Source organism: Papio anubis, chromosome 3 (assembly GCF_008728515.1).
Source record: "Papio anubis isolate 15944 chromosome 3, Panubis1.0, whole genome shotgun sequence".
In the NCBI taxonomy this organism is placed as follows: domain Eukaryota; kingdom Metazoa; phylum Chordata; class Mammalia; order Primates; family Cercopithecidae; genus Papio; species Papio anubis.
The window spans coordinates 44403501-44429074 of record NC_044978.1 but is presented as its reverse complement, the minus strand read 5'-3'; the positions used below and the strand labels follow the sequence as shown (position 1 = coordinate 44429074).

The 25574-nt window shown below is 38.4% G+C and overlaps 1 long non-coding RNA gene across 1 annotated transcript; it reads right to left on the bottom strand.

Annotated features, from left to right (window-relative positions):
* Positions 1 to 9261: 9261 nt before the first annotated feature.
* LOC103884667 lies at positions 9262 to 22594 on the bottom strand. Its single transcript, XR_647343.3, has 3 exons — positions 22247 to 22594; positions 12487 to 12552; positions 9262 to 10674 (listed from the first exon to the last, which is right to left on the bottom strand). It is a non-coding gene; the product is annotated as an uncharacterized LOC103884667 (long non-coding RNA).
* Positions 22595 to 25574: the final 2980 nt, after the last annotated feature.

Here is a 25574-nt window from a genome sequence, read left to right as displayed (position 1 = left end):
TTCTATTACCTTATAAGTGACTAATTTGATGTTACATTTAATGGACTCGTCTTTTTATACTACCTTGGCTGAAACCCACATATTGGCTAAATATGTTTCATCTAATAATATGAAAAAGTTCCCTGGGGATTCTGCGGGAAGGAATCTGGCCCTTGGTCTTGGGTCAGATGCTGTTGATGTCTTTATTTGACAAAGATTTTCCTTTTTAAAAAAATATTTTTTATCTCATTTATTTTTAAAATTTTTTTCTGTAGAGACAGGGTCTCACTAGGTTGTTCAGGCTGATCTTAAGTGATCCTCCTGCCTCAGCCTGCTGAGTCCCTGGGATTACAAGCATGAATTAAGGAGGTACTTAAAAAATATACTCTAAAAACTGATTAACATAAAGCAGGCCAATTGACCTCCTCCAAACTTTGGTTTTGTGATAAATGTGGGCAGGGCCTATGTCATATTCATCTCTGTGTTCCCAGTACCGGGCCCATAATGAAAACTCATTGTTTTTTTTTTTTTATTTCAATAGAAATGCTTATTCTTTCACCTGTCTCTGTGACTTGACTTTTTTGCAGGGTCATTGTTCTGTAGAGATTTTGGAATGGGTTAATATACTGAGACTTTAAAAGCTCTGAGTTGCACAACTGAGTTTTATCTTGATATATTTAATCAAGCTTTGGACAAAAGCTGACACTGAGAAAGAACTCATAGCCACATTACAATGGACATCTTTCCTGGATTACAGTCTGAAGGCATAAGAATTCCATTTTTATTGAACATATGCTCTTAATTCCTGAAGTGCTAGAGGACATATGTGGCATCTTATTCATGCCTATTTTGGGACAAGGTCAGGTATAAGGATAGCAAATAGAAATAGCATAACAAGTGAATTTTGCCAATGACACACCAACATCTATGCAAAATGAGTGTGTGTGTTTAGAGTAATTAGAGGAAAGTGAAAATTCCATGTATTGGCAGGATTTCTAAAGAGGGAAGGGCAGAGTTTCAAAGGTCAATGGGTCAATCTTTTAGGCCCTCACATATTAGGGTTAAAGGTAAATATGCTGTTCCAATGTAGAGTTTGATTCCATCAAATTAAATGTTGCAATATTTTCCCTCAGGATTACAAAGTGATTCTTACAAAAGTAAGAAATTTAGTTGGTACTTTAGTCTCCTAAAATTAGATATTAAGTACTCTTTGAAACACCCAGTTTGGGAGATTAGAATTCATAGATTTATATGTCTGTAATTTAGATTGATGAAGAAGGTATTTCACATGGGTTCCAAACAGCAGAGAAATTGCTCTCCAGCTCTCCCCCGCACACATTCCCATAATATTTATAAACTCAACCCTGACACCTGTGGTTTCTCTCTATTCATTTCTATATTTATGATCCCACAGCATTACATTGCATTTCAATTATTATTATTAACATTTATGTTTCTTTCACTAGAATGTGTTATCTTTCTAGCTGAATTTGTAGAGTTAAAAGCAGTGTTCTGAAGTCAGACCACTTGAGTTCAAATCTCAATGACAGTGTGTGTGAACTTGGGTGAGATGCTCATCTCCTCAGTTCCCTCCTGTGTAAAATCTGAAAAACAATATGCCAACCTCTTACAGTTGGTATGAGGATTAAATTAGATATTTTATGAAATAAGAACAGTGCCTCGGACATAGTAAGTGCTAAATAAATGCTAGTTGTTTCTGGTACATAGTATTCATTCAACAAATGTTGGTTGAATAAATAATCATTAGAAATGTTTGAAAAACCCTTTCTGTTGAGGTGATCTAAACTTTTTATATTGATATGCAGTTACGGGAATGAGAAGGTTCATTTGAAGGTGGTTCAAAACTATCGCTATTTTCTTATTTGATAGTATCTTTATATTTGAAGCAAAAATAGTATCTTGTGTGGTCTTCTTTTTGCATTATCTATACGTGCAACATATGAGACTCTGCTCAGGAACTGTGATATCAACATCGTTCATTAAATAGTTATACCATAATGCTTTGCCAAGCATTTCCATCGAGCTCGTAATTTTATCCTCTGCTATGTCATCATAACACCTCCGGTCAGGCCAAGTGTGTTCAATTTGGGTCTGGGTTTCAGAATAATTAGATTCCTTTTATACTGAAATGGTATCATGGCAGAAGACGCTATTCCCAGATTTGACTCAAGACAAAGCAGTTAATTTTGCAGATAATGGAAGATGTGAATTGGAGATTATAGCAAAGAACAATTAGCACATATATTAACTTGGATCATATTTATACTTTATCATTTGTTAGAAATAATATCTCCTACATTTATTTGAGTCATAGAGCCTGTCAGGGAGTGATAAGGTGTTTAAATTGCTATGATTATGTTTAAATTTTGATCTATTATATTTCACAGCAGGAATCTACTTTCTAGTTAGGGTTTTATAAAATAATTGTTATAATCATTGTCAGGTCTTAAGTGATTAATTTTTGAGACTAACCATAAACCCAGTAAATGGAAGGTCTTCCTTTTGTATGTTACCTCCTAATTCTTCAAAAGATTATATGTGCTTTGAAAATAGAAAAGTCCTATCTAGGGTTAATTAACTTGTGCTACAGTGTATCTTTTTTTAACCTTTAAAAAAATCTTTAAAGGTAGTAGGTGCTTGCTAAATCAAATCAAATATTTTCAAAGTTGTAAGGTAAAAAAGAAAGAGTTATTCCTCATTCTAATTTCACTTCTTTGAAATTATTACCACTAATGTTCGCTGTCTTTTTCTGTGCTAATTCTAACAAATACATACAGAAATAGGGTACTGTTTTTTAAATGAATGAAAACATATCATGTTTATGATCATTCTGCGGTTTGTTCTTTTCACTTCACAATATTCATAAGGTCATTCCAAGTCAGTATAGAAAGATATGCACATTCTTTTTAAGATTTATTGTGACTTATTTAACTATACCCCTTCTAGGTGGACATGTAAGTTATCCCTAATTTTTCACCATTATAAACAATGCTACAATAATCATCTCTGTACCTCTCTCTTCACACATTTATGTGATTATTTCTGTAAATAGATTTCCAGTAGTGGATGGTTTGGTAATAAGTTTGATATTTGAGAAATATTACCAATGTGTTTTCTCTCTTCCTCCTGCCTCTGCCACATTTTAAGCAGCTAAGGTCTTCTACGTGTATTGTCACTGAGGAGGAATGTTCTAATTCTAAAATCCCAGAGAAAAAATTATAAAGTCTTTAGGGCTTTGGATTTCAAAAACTAAAACCCTTACAGGAATGAAGAAAACTCTAGGCAAGGACAGGGTGTGTGGGAGAGACATCATGAAAGACTGCAGAACTTCTGTTTCAGGTTAGAAAAAGGTTCCCTGGCGTGGTGGAGAAGGAGAGATGGAGGGGAAGTAAAGACAGTGGAGGCATTTGTAAGGTCCTAGCAGCTGGCCATACTCTATGGTTTCCCAGGTTGTAATCTCAGAGAGGAAGCCCTGGGTAGGTGGTAGGGTCCTAGAGAAGAAATTCTGTGTGTCATACAGACACAAATCTACCCAGAGACAATGTGGCTAAGATTCCAAGGTCCCAGCTTGGCGGAGAAGCAGTGAAATTATTCCCAGGCCCTCAAGCATGGCATGAAGGGAGCAGAGGAAGTTGCAAGGAACCATGCCACCAGAAACAAGGGGCATCTCGTCAGGGACCTGTCTAGGATTACAGCTGAGGCTGACTTGAGCCAATAGCTTCCTTGGAGAATGCCATGTGGACTGATGTCTACTTCTAGGATCACGCCTCTCCCACCATCCCCCACCAACATCTTAACATGACATCAGCCTTAGAAATACTCCAGGAGAAAGAGAAGAACCTTGAATTGATTGAGATTGAGTTTTTGTGATTCAGCAAAATATCTCAGATATAGTTACTGAGATTCTTATCTATTCCTTAGAATTCATGCATTTAAAATTTATAGCATCTATAATTTCCTTCTTCTCCTGAAAAAAGGCTATTACAATTTACACTCCTACCAATAATATATGAATGTGACAGTTTCATATATCCTGGCCAGCCCTAGATGCTATCAATCTTTTGATTTTCTTTTTGTTCCCCTAATTTAATAAGAGATAATGATGTCTCATTGTTTTAAACTGTGTTTCTCTGGCAATGGGTAAACACGTTTTCATATGTTTGTTGATTATTTGTTCTGTGAAGTGCTAGTATAGTTCACTTTATTATTGTATATTGTTTGATGATGCATTTTATTTCCACTTCAAGACTGATTGCTGGCTAATGACACGTACTGATGTTTAGTTCTTCACACATTACCCTCAACACAGAGGAACAAATTACCTTTGTTCCTCAAAGGTAATTATTAATCTATTATAGAATCAATCTTTTTAGCAATTCCTACCTCATTATTATTTTGATTGTTTTAGTGTCTTAATGAAAGACCATAAGATTTTCATATAAAAATTTAGGTGGGGAGGGGTAGGAGAAATACCAAGAACTGTTTTCAGTTATTTTCCAATTATTTTGTGTTACTAATGAAAAATAATATTATAAAAACAGATTGATATCATAAGTCAGAAGAACAAGATTATAAAGATTATGACAGACTACTTACTAAATTATCTTTTGTTGAGCTCTTTTCCAGTGGATTTAAATTTTATTTAAAAACCCATTTACTTGTGTTATTTTATTTAAGTTCTTCTCCAGCGGGTGCTCCTTCTCCCTATTTTTTGACAAATCTCTACTTGATACATCGTTCTCTTAAAGCTTAATATGCCTCCTTGGCCAAATCATGATTCACTCAAATTGCAGACTACAATGGTGTAACACAGAAATGGTTTACTTTAAAGGTAGGAACACTGATGTTTGGGAGACACTGGTCAGGGGCAGAAGCACCCACGGTCCAGATCTCCTTTCTCTGCACTTCTTCCTAAAACTTGCCATGTCCTCTATTTCTTAGCTCTCTCTCTGTTTAATAAGCTTGAGAATTAGACAGTTTGAAGAGCTGCTAGCTGTTCAAATAGAGGCCAGGTTGTTCGTCTTTACCATCTGAAAGCTGCTTTGATGATCTCTGTAAAATGAACTCAGGGACACCCACCGCATGGCTGGCATACTCATAGCAGTCTCAGCAGAGATCAAAGCCGGACCGCTCCATGGAGGCTGCTCCCTGAGGACAGTGTTGAAGCCTCCTGGCAGGCTCTCTTTGCCGCTTTACAGTGCCACTACCTGTGCCTGCTTGCTGGGGAACACCACTACCTGTCCTGGGCCCACGAATTAAAGAGGGCTTTCAGTGTTCAAACCCATTCTCTGGCAGCTGGAATTCCAAGTGTACTTAGAAACTATAACCAACTCTATTAATTTTAAGATGAAGCAAGAATACCACTGCTTTACTTTCTCCAACACTGTCCCTTTGTCACTTCTGGGCTGAAGTTGTTCTTTTGGCCGTCATTTACCGTGGTTGAAATGATTTAAAATGTTATGCAATCGGGCACCAGGATGGGCAGCTGGGAACAAAGAGCTCTCTGGTTATCAGAATCAATGTTAGGCAGACTCTCTGCCTAGTGTCATCAGAAGGACTAAGAATGTACATTTATTACCTTTAAACCACTTTTATTCCTCTTGCCAGCAAGATCCCATATTCTTAGTTAACCTGGTAAATGCCTGGCATTTGGCATGGAAAAGAGACTCTTTTATTGAAGTCACTGTACGTATATGGGAAAAGACTGGGGCCCAGGCACTTTATAAAGGTGCTTTTAGAATATTTTTGAAAATGTAAAGTATTTATTCAAATATAAAGTAAAAAGTCTTAGATGTTGTCCTCATCATTCTTAATTTAGAAGGCAGGAGGTGTGGAAGGCTCCAGTAAGGCAGGTGCCCCCTTGGTAACTTGGCTTGGCACTTACTAATAAGAAGAAGCAGTTATTTTGGGGAAATCAGATAAGGGTATGCTCCTCTGGAGCTCCCTAGGAAAACTGGTTTTCCTCGTGGAAGTCCAAGCTCTTTTCACAGGCTTTTCACAAGCTAAGAAACGTGACTCAAAAACTAACAATGTGGGTCCGCACAGCTTGGGCAACTAAATCTTCAGACATAACAAACTTAGTACAAGACTCTCATTTTTTATCAGTCTGGGGACAGGAGCTAGATAAGCAGAGGAAAATCCAAAGATAAAGGAACTCTCCCAAGTAGAGGCTGTGGGAGGTAATTTTCTAGAGTGACGACTTGGAATACTGTGGATTTGTGAAGTAAGACCTCCCCTTCATGTGGATATTGTGACATTCTTGTGGAAAAATGAAAACATAGCACACTGTGTATACCACGGCATATTTAACATCGACAAGTAAGGGCTTCAAAGTGCAGTGGGATTGCCTGAGGCAAGACACCCTGCAGGTGTGCAGCTAGCAGCAGGCTAACTGGGTTACTGGAAATGAACGTAGGAAAACACAGAGCTGGCGTTTTGGCTCCCTGCACATCTGCTAGTGCCGAATTCATGGATGGAAACAGAGAAGCATGCTGCATTCTCAAACTGACAGGCAAAACTCCTTGTTAGTGCAGAGGAGAGCTGAAAGCAGGTAAAGAAAGAATGGATAAGATTAGGATAGGGCTCAGCTAATTGGATTAGCCTATGACTTGCTGTTTGAGTTGCCTGCTGATTCCTAGGTCTTCTATTGACTAAACACATTGAACATCTCCAAAGTTTTCCACATATATTATCTTACCTGTACCGCTAATAATCCTATGCAGTATACAGGGTAACAATGGTGCCCTCACTTAAAGGTGGGGAAACTGAGATCCAAAGTAGTAAAAGGACTTGCTGAACCTTGCAAAGGGAGATTGTGTAGCAGAGCCAAGTCTGGATTTTAGTCCTGAAAGCAAGTCTAGAATTCTTTCCACGACTTGTCTCTTCTATATATGCAGGCCGGCTTTACTCGTCTACGGATTTCTGAGCTTCAAATGACTATTTCATAAACAAAAGAAAATGACTTCCCCCAGAAAGTAAACTTTATATATTTTTTACTATTAGACAAGTAAAATATAGTAGAAAATGTTAGAAAATAAGTAAAAAAGGAATGAAATAAATATCACCCATAATTCCACACCTAAAAACTGTCCATATTTTGGAAACTATCCTGCTGCTTTAATTGTGTAAATACCATACATTTATGGAGATTTTAACTGTTTTTATATAAGAAGATGAGATCACTTGGTATAAAATGGGACTATTTTTTAAATTCACCTAATTTTGAGAAAAACCTGTCAAAGTCAATATTATAGAACCTTCTATTATACACACACACACACACACACACACTTCTACAGCCGCTGTCTTTTCTATTCTATAGGCATAAGACCACATTTTGTTTTACCTTTATGTATTGTCAAGCTTTCTATCCCATAAAAAAAAGCTGCAATGACTATGCTAATGATCTAATTTTTGCACATATTCTTATTATTTCTTTAGGATTAACTTATAGAACTGGAATTGCCAAGTCAAAGAGTATGTATATTTTTACAGTTCCCACTAGCAAACAACCTTTGAGAGAGCCTGTTTCCCCATCTCTTCAGCAACACTGGGTTTTGTAATTAAAAGGCAGACTCTGGTAACTTTACATAGTTGCAGAGAAGAGGTAACCAGAACATATGAAAGACACCTCTCCCTACCTTGCATATGATGTATAAGCAAAATAAGTACAACACATTCTTTCTCCACTTACCTAACCCAAAAGATCAGCTACTGTAACAAAACAAGATCCCTAAGAGGGAACATTAAGGAAGATTGCACTCAATCCACACTTCAAAGGCCCTAAGGAAACCTAACCAAGAAAAAAATCTAATCCGTCAGTGGCCCATGGCCATATACCTTCTCCTATAATCCCTTCGTCTTTTACAAGTTAAGTAGGGTTAAGCCAGGTCAGCACTTGGAAAAAGGTTCTTTAAAGAAATCCTAAGTACCACATAAAGTGTTGGTTATGATTGTATAAATGTCAATCCTGGGCAAACAAGTGTATGTAGCACTTTCCAAAATACCTGCTTCGTAGTGGAAAATACTCTGTCTTCTTGACTATTACTGATGGAGAAGGAGTAGTAACTAATTGCGATGAGCTCCTTTTGGTTTGTAGGATTTCTTGGAAAGTTTGTGAAATAGTCGGTACAGCTGAACCTGATGGCTCAGGGTGGCAAATTAACCACTGCAGTTACTAATCCAGAGTAAAGACCACCCGTATTTTCTGTTGCAAGATGGTTCAAGAAAGTACCAGGGACTTTCAGCTGGAATGATCACATTGCATTTTCAGCCTGTCAACACAAGCAAATTAAAAGGCTGATGCAATGATCTAAGTATTTCAGGGGGAAAAAAAAAAAAAAAAAGCAAAACAAGGATATTCTCAGCAGAGGATTGGAATCTTCAGTAGGCTCTCTCTGCTCAAAAACTCTGCCAAATAGCACCCACACCTTTTCCTTTACCTTGATAACACTACAGGAAAGTGCAGAGCACAAGTTATCGTGAAAGGAGGGCAAGAAAACACTCCAAGGAATAACCTGTTGAATCTCTAACAGGTCAGTCATAACGGAGTCAGGTAGGAGGAGATTTAGAGACTCGAGGCTCTGCCGATGACTCCTTTGTGTGTGTCATGTGCTGCGGTGTTTTAGAGCACTGTCATGTTGTGCAAATCCAATGTGTAATCCTAATGTTTTTCAGAGGAACTGTGATTCCCCCAAAGCACTATGGATTGAACTGAAAACAAACAAAAACAACCTCAACCTCAAGATTTGAGCTACACTGTAAATTGAGAAGATATTTTTCTAACAGTTTCCATCCTAAAGTAGGCAAGTTTCAGGTGCTCTTAACAAAAGTAGATGTAGCATCAAAATTTATTGATCACTGATGGGTTCAAAAGGTAAATGGAAACAAACGCATCAAAATGAGGGAGAGCCAGTATATCTGGAAAGAAAATTTTGGGGGGGCGTTTAAAGGCTGATATTATTCACCTACTTATTATATTGACTTTATACCTACTAAAACGTCTAGGATGAATTAATAGTCAAAACAACTAAAGTTGGCTATAATTTTCCAACCATGTTTTTAAAATCCATGTATACTAGATATGATAATTTTCAAGGTGGGTAAGTATTATCTAGCACTTATAAACCATGGTGTAGAATATTGTTCAATAAGTTTTCATGAGTAAGTTAATAAATGAGTGAATGGCAGGTAGGAAAGGACTCCTAACTTCAGCAACTTGTGGATTAACAATGAAATGCTCACAATGCATACTTATTTTCCAATAGATAAGAGAAATGTTTTAATCCATGCATCCTTTAAAAAGTGCCAATAATGCATTCATTTGTTCATATAGCATTTCTAGAACATCTGTGATGTGTCGCATACTATGCTAGATGCAGGAAACACGAAGTTGAATAGACAATTGCCTCAGTCTTCGACCAGTTCACTTACTGTCCTTAAGAAACTGAGTAAATTTGACAAGTATCTTCTCCGACTCAGAATTTCTTCAACCTCTGAGGGATTTTACATTTTCTAGTTTAATCTTCTTACTGTTGTATTAAATAGGTCCCATAAAATAAGAGTCTGCTTTTAAAGGTTGAAAGCCCAAGATAAATACCTTTAATGGGGTAATGGCACTCTAAATCTCAAATCCTTTCCCAATGGATTTAGGAATAGATAGAAAAGAAATGGATGGTCAACTAGTATTAAATACTTCTCAGAGAAAAGTTCTGAAGTGAACAATATAACATCAAGCTTTTGGCATTTGGATGCCATCTAAAATAAGTAGGCAGCACTCTTCTAATCAAACAATCTGGTGATGCCACTTAGCCAGGCACACAGGAATGCTAATCCTTGTTTCTCAGCAAAATTCCAAAATGGCTCTGCTGGCTCCCTAAATTCCTCTTAGGAGGATTAGCAGGAAAAAGACTTATTTTCTTTACTTCCTGTCCTCAACAGCTGGGGGGAGTTGAATGGGCTTTTAAAGCATATTAGAAATACTAAGTGTAAGACTTATATGGAATTTTAAAGTCTGCAACATTTTATATGGTAGAAAACTATTAAATAAATGGAATATATTTTATGACACCATTTATTTATCTTCCTTAGCATCACCATTTCTATTCCTCAGGAGGAAAAAAATATTGGGGAGAAATAAACTCCTAACAATAAGGGAAAGACTATTAGTGTAATGTAAATTGCTGTTACATTTTTCTACTGCTTAAGAGAGAAGGTGTCTCAAAAAATAAGAATTTTGATGCCAGCAAGCAGGCCTGCTATGTCCAGAGCAGTGTCACAGTATGTTCGGTTGTGGGTGGCTCTGCAGACTGGTGACTTCAGAGTCAGTACCCCGATGGAAGGGTCTACTGATGCTCTTACACTTTTGGTGTCTTGCCGGAATGGTAGATTACACATGTGAAACTTTGGCCTGTTTTCTTTTCAAAAAATATATTTTTCTAATGCTGAAAATATCGAATTTATTTTCACAAGCAAAATCCTAGGGGAAATGAGGAAATTGGCCATAAATTCCTTTTTAAAGTATCCACTAGTGACTCTATTCTGTTTATTTTAGGTTTTAACTTGCAGTAGGTCCTTCAGCCTCTTGCCCTACCCCAGTTAACTTGTCACTGTGCATGTTAGAAAGCAGACATGCCAATTCTTCAGAAACAGGGTTTAACATTCAGCTGTTCAGGCCTGAAAGACAACAAATATAAGATAATAGGAAGAGGCTAGTTTGACAGTGAAATAAGTCAGGTTCATTTCAGTTGACAGAGAAAGAAATTTTATGCATCAGGGAGAGTCTAATGGCTTTATTAGACACTAATTTCAAAAAATTCTTTTTACTTGTATAATGCCTTTCCCTTCTTGTTCTCTCTGATGGTTTACAATTAGATTTATTTCTCCGTAATACACAATTAACTTACGATAATTAAGCCCTTATTTTCCAAGACATATTGTTTCATCTTGTTTTTCATCTTTAAATCTTTTTGTTCAACACTTAAAAGAGCTTTAACTTTTTTCAAGCAAATTCTTTTACTTCAAATACTTAATTCTCTTTCTTTAAAGATGTAGTTAATGCATGCCTTCTGTATTTCTCCTCCTTTTTTCCTCTCTACTCAAAAACATTATCAACTGCCTTAAGAGGAGTAGCTTAAAGGTTGATAGTGGAAACACTGAATCTCGTAACGGCAGCACATTTGTCACTGATGCACGATGGTACCGTTAATGTACAGCCCATGTTACATAGAAATCTCATACCATTGGTTTTGGATAACAGTTCTCTAGAAAGAATTGCCCTATGACTATCTCAGAATACTTAACAGGCTTTTTGCCCAGAGCTGCTAAAGCATTTAACTCGATACAACTCTCCTCCAAACACTCTCAAAGCTCCCAGATGTTCTTTGCCCACTCACTGGTCCTCCTGCATTCCTTACTACTGATGATGAGCACAGGTGGCCTTTCTTCCTCCCTTGAGCAGACCCTGCACTTTTCATGTCCTGCTTGTGTTCTTACTCACTTTTTCTTTTCATTGTACTCTACCTTTCAGACAAATAAAACACTGTTTTTTTTTTTTTTTTTTTTAAATATTTTATGTTTTTTTGAGACAGAGTCTCACTCTGCTGCCCAGGCTGGAGTGCAGTGATGTGATCTCAGCTCACTGCAACCTCCACCTTCCAGGTTCAAGTTCAAGTGATTCTCCTGTCTCAGCCTCCCAAGTAGTTGGGATTACAGGCATGTACCACGACGCCTGGCTAATTTTTGTATTTTTAGTAGAGATGGGGTTTCGCTATCTTGGCCAAACTGATCTTGAACTCCTGACCTCAGGTGATCTGTCTGCCTTGGCCTCCCAAACTGCTGGGATTACAGGCATGAGCAACCACTCCCTGCCCTTAGAACACTGTTCTTTCCATGCTTTCATACCACTATTATCTTGAGCCTTTGCCAGGGCTCATATTATATTTTAATTATTTACACCCTGTCTTCTCAGTGTATAAATATCAAATGTCTTCTCCCTCTAAGAAGGGTGACAACAATCACTCTTGAAAGGAAACATCAATGACTTTGAAGACTTTGCTCTCGTTACTTCTAAATAGATAATTAAACCAAATATTTGCTTGAAGGGCAACTTATAACTTTTGCTTAATTTTTGTAGTGTTCTTCAGTGTCACATGGAAGAAAACTGAAGCAGAATCAGATGACCTGATGAAAGCCAGATAGTTATGAGGTGCAATTTGTGCTGGATGAAGGGTGTGGCCTATACCGTCCTTGGAGTGAGACATTGGTCACTCTATTAAGAATGAATACAGATCACCCTTTTTTTCATTAAGAGAAGTGTGACCCGTCCCTAAGAGAGGGGGTGCTGTTATCTTTGTGATAACAACATGCCTCATTGAAAAATTCTCCCTGGTATAGATATGCGATCTGCTTTTGGTAATGGAAGAATTTTTCACTTTTCCAGGGCTTTCTGGGCCAGAGGGTCGAAGGAGGGAGGCTGAACTTACTCACCCTACTGGCAGAAGGCTTCACTGGATTTGATGGCCATATATACCTTCAATCGTAGACCTGAGTAACCTAGCAAACAGAGAGCAAGAAGTAGGTAATGTACTAGAAGGAAGCCATAGCTGGGATGTGGCAACAGGGGCAGAAATCACCAGGATGATGGGAGTAGTAATCACTGGATAAGGAGGAAAGGATGCAAGGATAGAATGTGCACTTGAGAATAAAGCTTAAAATGCACACACTTATACTTGGGGTGAAATACCATACATTTAGTTCTAAGCTCTCAGAGCCAATGCAAAAAGAAACCTTTTCAATTATTCAGATATCTCAAATGAACTAAAAGTGGAATTTAGACTCTTACTTTTCTCAGGGATCTATTTGTATGAGGTTGTTTATTTGCTGTTTGTTTTTGCAGAGATCGGCAGAGGGAGGAGGATTTTTGATGGGCACCCAGCATTGTCAGGAAGGGGGTGTTTTAAGGATAGTAGACAACACATGATGGCATTTAGTTTTAACTGGGTCCACAGACATAAGACTTATGTCACTGTAGGAATCAGAGCAGTTAAATGAAGGAACTCTTTACATAAAGAGAAATTGTGAGGACAGAACAGTGTTAATTTTTTTTTTTTTTTAATAATCAGGATGCGTCTTTTATAGTTGGATGCATCATTCAAGGCAGGGTGGAATTCTATAGCAGGAGTGGGGAAGTGGTGAAGGGTAGGTCGGATCCCAGCAAAGATGGCAGATGTCCCATGGGCATGGCTAATGCCCTGTAAATGAGCCCTGATGGGTGACAGGGTACCCAGAAAATGTGTGTTCTTTTCGCAATACATTTGAGACAGCTATGGGACTTCCCAGAAATATCTGAGGGTGGGATAAGATTGCAGGATAATGAATTCTTGAAGGAATAAATGTAGAGGCTACAAAAGTAGTAAAAATCATGTGTTCCCTCCAATACTTCATTTGTAACCAATAGGCTGTTGAATTAAAGGATATTTGCATTACACACAGTTTATGTCTGTGGGATAAAACATAACAGGTGCTCAGAAGACTGATAACTCTTGGTTCTTAGATCACACAGGAGTTTCTGCCACAGGTCTTGAAAAAGAGATATTGTTATAATAGATGTTTGTTGGTGGACGTCTCTGCATCATTTCCTTTAACCTTTTGCAAGTACTGATTTCTCTTTGGGGATCTGTGTGATTCTGAGAAAAATAATTCTACCTCTATGTCTAAGGTGGAGCACATGACCTAGGCTAACCTAATCAGTGCATTCAATGCACAGATTATAATAATTAGTTTACATTTAGGCATGTAGTTCAAGCCATCTAATTCAAGCCATCCAAGCAGATTAAATCTCATTTCTTTTCCTGGGAATGTTGAAACATTGACACTGTTGATGAAAAAATTAGTGAGGAAATATGTTATTTTGGGTTTTGATGCAGCCATTTTGGGACCATGAGGTAAGTCAGTCTCAGAAAGAAAAAAGATGTTGAATATGTAATTGAGTAGCTGGCTGAAGGTTCACTTGTAGCCCATCTTCCCTGTGATATTTTAAATTATGAGTCAGTGAATCCTCCCTTATAGTTTAAACACATTGGGTGAAATTTTCTGCTACTAACTACTAAAAGCAATCTCATTAGTAAAGATGTAAAGTACTGACCAACATCCCCAATAATATTCTCAACACAGTGTGAAAGGACTCTATTTCCTTAAGCATGCAAGAAAAATTTTCACAATGCCATAAAACTGGATAAAGTTGATAAATGCAACTGGGCCTTCTCTTTGGAAGGCACCATAATTAGAGGGAATTCCATAAACCATATTCATTTGTATTTCAAGCTACCCCATTCCAGAATCTAAGCAACCAGGGAGTAGAGAACATGCTTATTTATTCTGCTTTGAATAATACTGCACATCATATTATTTGTAAATAAATATTTAATAGTTTTGCTTACACTTAATTTTATATTTAATTTCTTTTGGTAATAATAAGGTAACTGGCAATTAACAAGATACCATTTTCTAGGAAAATAAAATAAGGCAAAAAATTTTTTAGTTTAGGACACTTTTTGAATTAATGGCAAGGTCAGACAGTTCAATACCATCAATAAATGTTTACTGAGGCCAGCTATGTGCCAGATACTGAGACAGGTGCCAGAACCAAAAAAGGAGCAATTGTGGTCCCTACTCTTATAGTGCTTACAATTCAGACCAGAGAAGGCAAGTGAGTTTTTGTCTCATGTGCTATGATAAATTGGTCATGGTTGCCTGCAGACTTTATTGAGAAGTCTAAGCTTGTGTCCCGATTTAATCAGGCAGAGGTACTGGATCCAGGTTTACCTGAAGCCCGTACTGCCCCTGTAACCCATGACTAACGTCTGCTGGGAAAACAAGAAATTCAATGATAGAACAACTTCTCCTATTCTCTATCTCTGGCTAAGGGCATAGGATTTAGGCATCAATTCCACTTTCCATATGCTTTCTACTAAGTCACTCCACTAATAAAGGTTCAAATCTCATGTGCTAATTGCACTATGTTCAAAAACATAGTATGTTGGTTATGAAAATACATTTGCATTCAAGACCTAATGACCAGAAAGGATTTTGTTGAAAAATGTGAAACAAAATAACCAATATATTGTGTTTTTGAATGTAGTACAATTAATATAACAATACTATACGTAGTTTCTCTTTCGCTTCGTTTATAGGGAAACATTTGGAATTTATGGGTGAGATACTTTTGTTCTTCAGTGACAACTGAAAATGATGGGCTTTGGTCTATAGAATAAGTGTGGGCAAAGCAAACACAGATTTTGTTAAACTTGATGATTTTGTACACTATGGTTTTTGCAGGGCAGTTTGCTGAATACAGATTTCCTGAAGAAGATGACATTTTCTTTAGCGGGACTTAGCCCAAGAAAGCAGTTCAAAATGGTTAGTGCAGATCAAGAAAAGAAGGGGTATTTTAGTATTCTCATGTCTCTAATTTAATTCCAAAATGTGAGTCCTGTACCCCCAGCACGGTCAAATGCTTTTTGTAGCACGACGAAGGGTAGTAGGAGGGAATTCAACCTGCCAGAGCCACACAGATTTATACCTCATAATAGCTACCAATGCGCTGCAGTAAAATTTTACGTTTCAGCTAAATTACTAATGACTTTCAGGCCCGTGCCAGAAATTTTAGAGTAGGCTTATAAAGGGAGATGAGAGAAAGTACAGTCAAGCATTCTTAAGAGTGGTGTGTGTGTGTGCGCGTGCGCGTGCGCGCATATGCGTGTGTTTTTCATTTGGGATTATGGGACACGTGCTCATCATTTTTTGCCTTCTTGATTAAATGTAATTAGGTTCTGGCAAGCCACCCTTCCCCTCTCTTGGATGCTGGGGTGTTTTTGCATTTTCACATGGGTGATCCACAGGAGGTTACTCTGTTGCCTTTTGCCTTTACTCCAGGGGTGGCCACATTTTTTTGACGTATTGGGCTTCACAGTGATTTACAGATTAAGGCTCTGGCCTGAACTCGGGCCAACAGGACTGCTGTTCTCTCTCGCTGACACATCTCACTGCTTGGAGCCAGTGGCTCTTTGCTTACCCTCTCATTATAGTTCTTAGCCCACATTTCCTTTTGGCACAGAACACTTGGTTATTTTGACGATGTGCTGGATTTGCCTCTTGCCTTTACCCCCTGCTGACTTATGAAAATGACCACAATAGGGGGAGGCAGGTGACCCCCACCCCCCACCACCAACCCCATCCCATCCCTGGGTCCCTGAAAAGTTTTTCCCTTAATAGGAGAATTGCTTTAGGAGAAGCCCAAAGCGGGAGGCTTGCTTTGGTCACATTGATTGCGTCTCCCAATGCCTCCCCGTGCCTCATCTCTGTCTTCATCTTTTTTTCTACTGCAGGCTCATCAGAGAACACAAGTAGCTCACAGCACGCTGGAGAGGGAAGGTAGGGCCTCCCTGGCTTCTCCTTTTTCTTGGGCTAAGGACAATGATTACTTCTTTCAATGATCTCAGGACCTCCTTTGTAAATATGTGGGCCCTTTGCTCTGGCAGTATTTCTGTGTGGGCAAGGATTACCCCCATTGATCATACACTGATAAAAACTAAAATATAGTTAAAATTAACCTAACATAAAAGCAAAAAAAAAAAAAAAGACTTCTGTATAATAATAAAAAGCCATAAAGCCCAGTGTGTATACATGGATTTATTCATTGATTTTTATACTTTATTCTTTACTTGGAATTGCCCATATTTAATGCTATTTTGATTTTATTCTTTCCTATTTATTTAACAACCTAACCTTTTCGTATTGGCCTAATAAGAATTATTGTTGTTAGAGTCAGATTCTCATTCTTTGTGTTTTGTATTTTTTCGTTGGCTTGTTTTGCTGAATCAATGTTACCGATTTCCATTGTATCTTTATACTTTAAAATTAAGAAAGTCCTACTTTAAGCTATTACCATGCAAAACTTTACCACAATAGTGGACACATTTATAGTGTGTATGAGAGCACAGCGATATGTGGTATGTACAAGCTTGCATAGGAATGTACTTCCAACACAGGAGTTTGCATTGCTGGGTTGAGATGTACTTCAAAGTTGTTAAAACCTGACAACTTACTAATATATTTCAGTATATTAAATTATTGTTCTTTTGATATTTTGAGATTCCTCCAAATCTGGTTTTAAGAATGGTTTCCCTATCCTCTCTAACTAGGCACGTATATTTTACAAATGAGAAAACAGACTTAGGTAGACACATGGACCTCTTAACTGGTCCATTCAAGTGACCATGTTGGCTGCTTGAATCCAGACCTGTGTAAGTTCCATGTTCTGTCTACTTTACTATACTTGGCCATAGTTAAACCATGTAGCTAGCATGATTGCTCACATAAATCATAAATGCAAAAACTTTTTTATTTTTAATTTAATTTTGATAGGCAGCAAGGAGAAGGGAAATCAACTCTTCCCTAACAAATTTTCAGGTCAATGTTAAAGCATTTATTTCTAAATTTAGGTCAGTTTTAGCCTATGTTCTTTCTTTTATGTTTTATTCCTCACTCTACTTTTCTGTGCATTCTGGATCTGGAGGCAGCATGAGGATTGCAGCGTCTCCCACAAAGTCTGGAAGACAAACTCTGTGTTTACCCTGTTTCCATGGCACCAGGGCTCTCTTGTCAAGGCTAATATCTTAGTGGGACACCTTACTGAGTGGTGTGGGTCTGCTTGTGAAGTTTACTCAGCTGGTTTCGCTTTGGCAGTGAGGCTTCTAAGACCTTCCTCAAAACCACCACCTTGGCTGCTCTGGGTTTCTTTTGAAACATCCTCAGGCTTGGCCCATAAGGTAGGACTGAATGGTACCAGGGCATTCTGGTGTTTTCCAGAGAATCCCAAAAAAATACTAGTGTATGGGCCTAATGGACAAGAATGGTGCTTAATTCTGAGTTTGGCACTGTGATGAGGCTATCACTTCTGTGCATATTTGATCCCTCAGAAGGTAGCCAAGCCTGACCTGTGCTTTTTATGTCAATTTTCTGTGAGGAAGAAAGAACAGTGAAGGACTTTGACTCTTGGAAGCTCATTAGAGTGAGCTCGTCAGAGCCTTGAACGTTGTGGCTATGCGGACGTCACCCAATGACATCAGGAGTGAGGAATTCATGTTCATTATTCGCGTTAGTGATGTCTATTTGGGATGTGACTTCATACTTAACTTCGTTCTATTCCTCTCTTCTATAATAATATGAACATCTTTTCATGGAACACTATTACCTGTAGCTTGTTTTTACAGCTGTTATTTTATTATTCTATGTTGATCATGTTAAGATCCCTCCACTGTGAAGTACACAGAGGCAAGATAGAAAAATCAAGACTGAGAGTCTACAAACAGGAACAACAGTACCTCAGCTTGTGATTCTTAGTCCAGCTTTCCTTCCATTACCCTATGCTGTGGTTCACAGGATGGGATATAGCAGGCTCTGGGAATACAGTCTTTGATGGAGCGGTGGTAGAACTGCCAGGGATGCCTTTGTACCACCTGCAATGTGCTCTTGTTAAGGAATTTCATTCCCGTTGATTGCTTTTTTCACTGAAGAAAAATAAACTGAAATAAAGGCAAAGTGTAATTTTCCAACCTTCAAAAGCTCAGCTTCAGATGATGTATTTGTTTCCTTCAGTTGCTACAACAAATTACCACAAACTTGGTGGTTTCAAACATGGAAATATTTTCTCCCACAAATCTCGAAGCTAGAAATCTGAATTAAGGTGTTAGTAACAGGGTGCTCCCTTGAAAGGCTCTAAAGGAGAATCTTTTCTTGCATCTTCCAACTTCTGGAGCCTTCTGGAGTACCTTGGCTTGTGGCAGCATCATTTAATCTCTGCCTGCATCGTCACATGCCTTTCTCCCCTCTGTGACTATAGCTGTGTCTGTTTCCCCTGCTCTTTCCTTAGAAAGACTTGTCATTGGATTTAGGGCCCACCCTAAATCAGCAAGATGTTGTGATCCTTACCTTAATAACATCTGCAGACTCCTTTTCCAAATAATGTCACATTTACAGGTTTTGTGGGTGAGGACATGGACATATCATTTTGGGGTTCACCATTCCAACCACTAAGAAAAAATGCTTTGTATTTATATGGTATGGGGGTGAAAGTATTGGATCATTATAACTATTTTCAGATAATAGAATATGGTAAAATTATGCAATTCAGATTGTATTAATGTTTTACATGAGAAAATTCTTCTTAAGGAAAACAATCTGACCTTCTACCATGTGAGTATATAGAGATAAGTATGTGAAGGAAAGAGGAAAAGGGAGAGGCTAATCAATGTTTTCAGGTGGGTTTTGCCCTTGGGTGATTTCTGCCTGACATTTCTCAGTGACCTCATTTCTTCCTTGGGTTTTCTTAGACATTCCATTCCAACAGAAAAGTCACTGGACAAAATCTTAGGTCACAGGCCAATTCTACCTTCCCCAACTTCTCTGAAAAAAAGGTCTTTCTCCCCCGTGGTTCTGTTCAATTGTTAAGGGAAGACATCAAGGCAATAAAAACTTCCACTTGGAAGCTGCTGGAAAGTTAGAATGCCTCTGCTCTTACAGCACAACAATATGAACTTGAGAAAACCAGAGTCACTACTGTGACTGATAGTCTTAACTCCAGGGTTCATATGGCTATCTCTTTCTTGTCCCTTCACAACTCATCTCCTCAAAGAGGCCTTCCCCAAATCTCTTCTCCAAGGGGAAAAATGGCCTATTTTTTCTCATGGCTCATCCTTGGTTTCCTTTATGACACCACAGATTGTCATTTTTTTTTTCTTGTTTTGGATCTATGCTCTCTATGAGAATGTGAGCTCCATAGTGACATGGATTGTGTCTGTCTTGTTCATCACTGAGTCCCCCAGGGCCTTTGCAAATGTCTGGCTCCTAGTGCCTTATGAATATGTATGTGTGGAATAGTGAACACGGGAGCAAGTGAGTTAAGTAACTTGCCTGTGGCTGTGCTGAGATAGAACCAAGGAAAGATCCTGGACTGAAATCAAGACAATAGCGTATGACATAAAACAAAGGAAGTTGGTGAATTCAGTGATCTGGGAAGAGATTAGTAACAAGAATTTTTCAACAATTTTTTCCTTATTACTACTACCAGTACCCCCCTACAATTTCCCATAAATAATAGTATAATATTAAAATTAAAAGACTCTTGGAGAGTTTTAAATTTAAGAGAAATACCAGAAGCACAATAAATAAAACCAAAAGTAATTAATGGGTTATGAGTTAAGGCTACTGAAAATATTATATATATTCACTGGAGTCAAATTTCCTGTTAGGAATGATAATAGGAGAAAGAACAGACTTTGATGTCTTGCCAAAAGCCACCAGTGTGGGGATCCAAGTCACTATGATGTGGGCACCTGGCCTACAGATTTCAGAATTCTGTGTGGTTTCCCTCAACCAAATTTCTGAAGGAGCCAGCAGAAAGGGGGTAGGGGTGGGAAATGTGTTATCTATAAAAGTAAACCACAAAAATAATTTCCAAGTGCCACTAAAGGCCTCAATTTAGGCTGTAAAAACCGAGACATTTAGAATAAACTATTGTAACTTCTTGCAAGTGTGGTAGCACACATGGCCAACAGCATGCTGGATGAGGGGAGTATGTAATGTGTCTGCATGGGTGGGGAGAATGTGAGAGGTGGTAGCATGGGGTAGAGATGTGAGCTTCATGGGTTTTAAGAGTTGCTCTGTCCTTTTGCCAATTTTGCTTGACTCTTAAAATTAATTGCACTCAATAATTTAACATTCATTGAAATTTGTCCATCATATTATTCAAAGATATCTGTGAGTGAAAAGATGCATCTATCCAAAATTCATTTTAGAAACTCATGGTGTTCTACTTGATACATTATGTCAATATCTAATTTCTCTTCTGAACACAACTTAAACCATTTATTTACTAATAGTTAGAAAGATTCAGTCCTTTCTTGATGACAGTTCTTCTAAGTCAAGAATTATCAGCTGGGCACGGTGGCTCACGCCTGTCATCCCAGCACTTTGGGAGGCCAGGGAGGGTGGATCACTTGAGATCAGGAGTTCAAGACCTGCCTGTCTAACATGGTGAAACCCCATCTCTACCAAAAATATAAACAATCAGCTGGCTGTTGTGGCGCGTGCCTGTAATCCCAGCTACATGGGAGACTGAGGCAGGAGAATCACTTGAACCTGGGAGGTAGAGGTTGCAGTGAGCCTGGTGCCACTGCACTCCAGCCTGGGTGACACAGCAAGACTCCATCTCAAAAAAAAAGAAAAAGAAAAAAATTATGCATAAAGGCTGTATCCATAAATGTGTTTACCCTAGATTAAAAGGTGGTGTCTCTGAAGGGATGGATTAATAAATTGGTTATTCCATTGCATTAAGACAAGGTCAGCATTTCATAATTTTTACCTTTTATTGTGAAACAGTAGAGATAGCCAAGAAGATTTCCTACAAGCTGTTGCCTATACAAGGTATATCAGAATGCTTTAGGGTTAAAAGAGGAAAGAAACAATTAAAAGTAGGTTTAACAATACAGGCATTTTATGTCTTACATACCAAATTCCCAAGCACATAGGTTGAGGGTTTATTTTTTTTTTTTTTCTTTTTTGGGTTGACTTTCTGTTCTGCCATTTGCAGCCTTTGGGTTATAGGATGGCAATGGCAATCCTAGGCAGTGTGTCTTCACCCAACAAGGCTTAAAGGTGCCTTGTTGAAAAAGGGAGAAAATAAGGCATGTTCTTTCCTTGGCTTCCCTTTTAAAAGAGAGTAAACTATTTTCAAGCATCCCATGGCAGACTTCCTGTTAAACATTTTATTGACCAGGTTTACAACTTGTGCCAAGTCCCAAATCAATCACTGGCAAGGAGATAGAATTGCCTTGGCTCGATCTATTCAAACTTACCTCCCTGAATATGTGGAGGGCCCCAGCCTCCCCTGAAGCATATGGTTATCTCAACTAAATCAAAATTGAGAGAGGATATCTGTTGGGAACAGTGAACAGTGAAACACATGAACAGTGTTTGCCACTCCGGAAAATAATTAGGAAAGGCTTTAATCAAGAGTTCCTTTGGACAAGGAGCAATTTGGTCACATTGTTCTTGAAGTTTCCTTATGTCCTTGTCCTAACTGATCTAAAAAGAAATCACATTCTGTGAGTGAGGGCAGCCATCTCTCTAAACCAGGGGTCTACAAAATCTTTCTATAAAAATAATTCAGGCTTTCCAGGCCACTTACCATCTCTGTCCCGACACTGTGGCAGCCTCTTCTTCTTCCTCTGCTTCCTCCCCTTTCTCTTCCCCTTCTTATTTTTCTCCTTCTTCCTGTCTTTCTTCCTCTTCTGCCTCCTCTTCTTTTCCAACCCTTTAAAAATATAAAAGAAGCTCTTAGCTTAAGACCTTTACAAAAAAAGGTCAGGATCATTTGGCATGAGAACTGTAGATTGAAAACCTCTGCTTTTGACAGAAAATGAAGAACAAGGGAAAATACAACTAACACATTGAATTCTACCCCCCTTTTTTTTTTCTTTTTTGAGATGGAGTCTCGCTCTGTCGCCCAGGCTGGAGTGCGGTGACTCGATCACAGCTCACTGCAAGCTCCGCCTCCCGGGTTTACATCATTCTCCTGCCTCAACCTCCCGAGTAGCTGGGACTACAGGCGCCCGCCACCACGCTTGGCTAGTTTTTTGTATTTTTTTTAGTAGAGACGGAGTTTCACCGTGTTAGCCAGGATGGTCTCGATCTCCTGACCTCGTGATCCACCCGTCTGGGCCTCCCAAAGTGCTGGGATTACAGGCTTGAGCCACCGCTCCCAGCCGAATTCTACCATTTTTAAATACTTGAATACAATCCATGAGAAACCTAGATTCAGTTACATGAACTTAGAAACAGGGAAAAGTGGAAGAAGGTGCCCACACACGAGCAGTTTTGTGTGTTTCAGAGTAAAGAGTGGGTTTTCCAGCAGCAGGCAGAGCAGAAGTGGAAGAAAAGGTAGACGTCATGCTGAGTGCAAGGGGACCTTTGGCTCCCACGACTGTAGGCCCACTGCTTTTCTGAGGTTGGAGAATCTGGGGTATGCATCCGCTTTTGAAATCTCAAGATATATTTTCCTGATTTTCATATTGTTGCTGAGACTAAGTGTAATAGAGAAGAACTCATGTTCTTTGTCCTTAATTAAGCATGTTAGTTGAGACATCCAATTTCATATTAAGTTTTCAGCTGCATTCCAATAAGGATTAATAACTTAGGTAATTTTTTTCAATTCTTTTATTGGAAAAGAAACAAATGCAAAAATCCTGTATGAATAGTGTATGAGACTACAAATACATAATCTAAATCTAGCATTTAAAAGTAATTAACATATTTCAATAAAACATTTTAAATTATAATTCTCAAAAAACTAATGAATACATCTTGCATATAAAAAAGTCTTTGAATCTTGAATCCTATTTATTTGCTTAAGCATAGCGTTCCTTTTATAATTATAAAGAGCCAGTCATACCTTGGAGATACTGCAAGTTCAGTACCAGATCACCACAATAAAGTGAGGATTGCAATAAAGCAAGTCATATGAATTTTTGGTTTCTCAGTACATATAAAAGTTATGTTTATACTATTCCATACTCTATTAAGTGTGCAATAGCCTTTTGTCTAAAAATATATATATACATGCCTTACTTTAAAAATACTTTATTTCTAAAAAATGTTGATGATAATCTGAGCCTTCAGAGAGTCATGATCTATTTGCTGGTGGAAGGTCTTGCCTTGATGTTGATGGCTGTTGACTGATTAGGGTGGTAGCTGCTGAAGTCCAGGGTGGCTGTGGCGATTTCTTAAAATAAGACCACAGTGAAGTTTGCACATAGATTGACTCTTCCTTTCACAAAAGATTTCTCTGTAGCATGTGATGCTATTTGATAGCATTTTACTCACAGTCAAACTTTTTTCCAAATTGGAGTCAGTCCTCTCAAACCCTGCTATTGCTTTAGCAACTAGGTTGATGTAATATTTTAAATACTTGTTTGTCATTTCAACAACATTCACAGCATCTTCACCAGGAGCATATTCCATCTCAAAAAAACACTTTATTTGCACATTCATAAGAGCCAATTCCTTGTCTGTTAAAGTTTTATGAGATTGTAACAATTCAGTCATATCTTCAGCCTCCACTTCTAATTGTAGTTCTCTTGCTATTTTTGTCACAGCTGTGGTGACTTCCTTCCCTGAAGTCTTAAACTTTTCAAAGTCATCCATGGAAGGTTAGAATCAACTTCTTCCAAACTCTTGTTAATGTTGATATTTTGACCTCCTCCTATGAATCACAAATGTTTTCACTGGCATTTGGTGAGTCTTTTCTAGAAGGTTTCAATTCACTTTGCTCAGATCCATCAGAGGAATCACTATATGTGGCAGCTAATGCCTTATGAAATGTATTTCTTAAATAATAAGACATGAAAATCAAAATGACTCCTCAATTCATGGGCTACAGTGGATGTTTTGTTAGCAGGCATGACAACAACATTCATTCCCTTATCTATTTACATCAGAGCTCTTGGGTAACTATGTCCATTGTCAATGAGTAATATTTTTTGAAAAAAAAATTTTTTCTGAGAAGCAGGTCTCAATAGTGGGCTTCAAATATTTTATAAACCATGCTGTAAGCAGATATGTTTTCATCCAGGTTTTGTTTTTCCATTTCTAGAGCACAAGGAGAGTAGATTTAGCATAATTATTTAGAGCCCTAGGATTTTGTTTTGTTTTGTTTTGTTGTTTTGACAGAGTTTCACTTTTGTTGCCCAGGCTCGAGTGCAATGGCACGATCTTGGCTCACCACAACCTCCGCCTCCCGGGTTCAAGTGAATCTCCTGCCTCAGCCTCCTGAGTAGCTGGGATTACAGGCATGCACCACCATGCCCAGCTAATTAATTAATTAATTAAATTAATTTTTTTTTTGAGACGGACTCTTGCTGTGTTACCTAAACTGGAATGCAGTGGCTCTATCTCGGCTCCCTGCAAGCTCTGCCTCCCAGGTTCACGCCATTCTCCTGCCTCAGCCTCCCTAGTAGCTGGGACTACAGGCACCTGCCACCACGCCCAGCTAATTATTTTGTATTGTTAGTGGAGACAGGGTTTCACTGTGTTAGTCAGGATGGTCTCCATCTCCTGACCTTGTGATCCGCCTGCCTCGGCCTCCCAAAGTGCTGGGATTACAGGCGTGAGCCACTGCACCTGGCCAATTTTTGTGTTTTTATTAGAGACGGGGTTTCTCCATATTGGTCATGCTGGCCTCGAACTCCCAACCTCAGGTGATCCACCCGCCTCTGCCTCTCAAACTGCTGGGATTACAGGAGTGAGTCACTGCACCTGGCCAGGGCCCTAGGATTTTAAGAATAGTCAGTGAGCACTGATTTCAGCTTAAAGTCACCAGCTTCATTAGCCCCTAACTAGAGATTCAACCTGTCTTTTGAGATTTGAAGCCAGACTTTGACTTCTCCTCTCTAGCTATGAAAGTCCCAGATGACTTTTTTCCAATAAAAGGCTGTTTTGTCTGCATTAAAAAGTCTGCT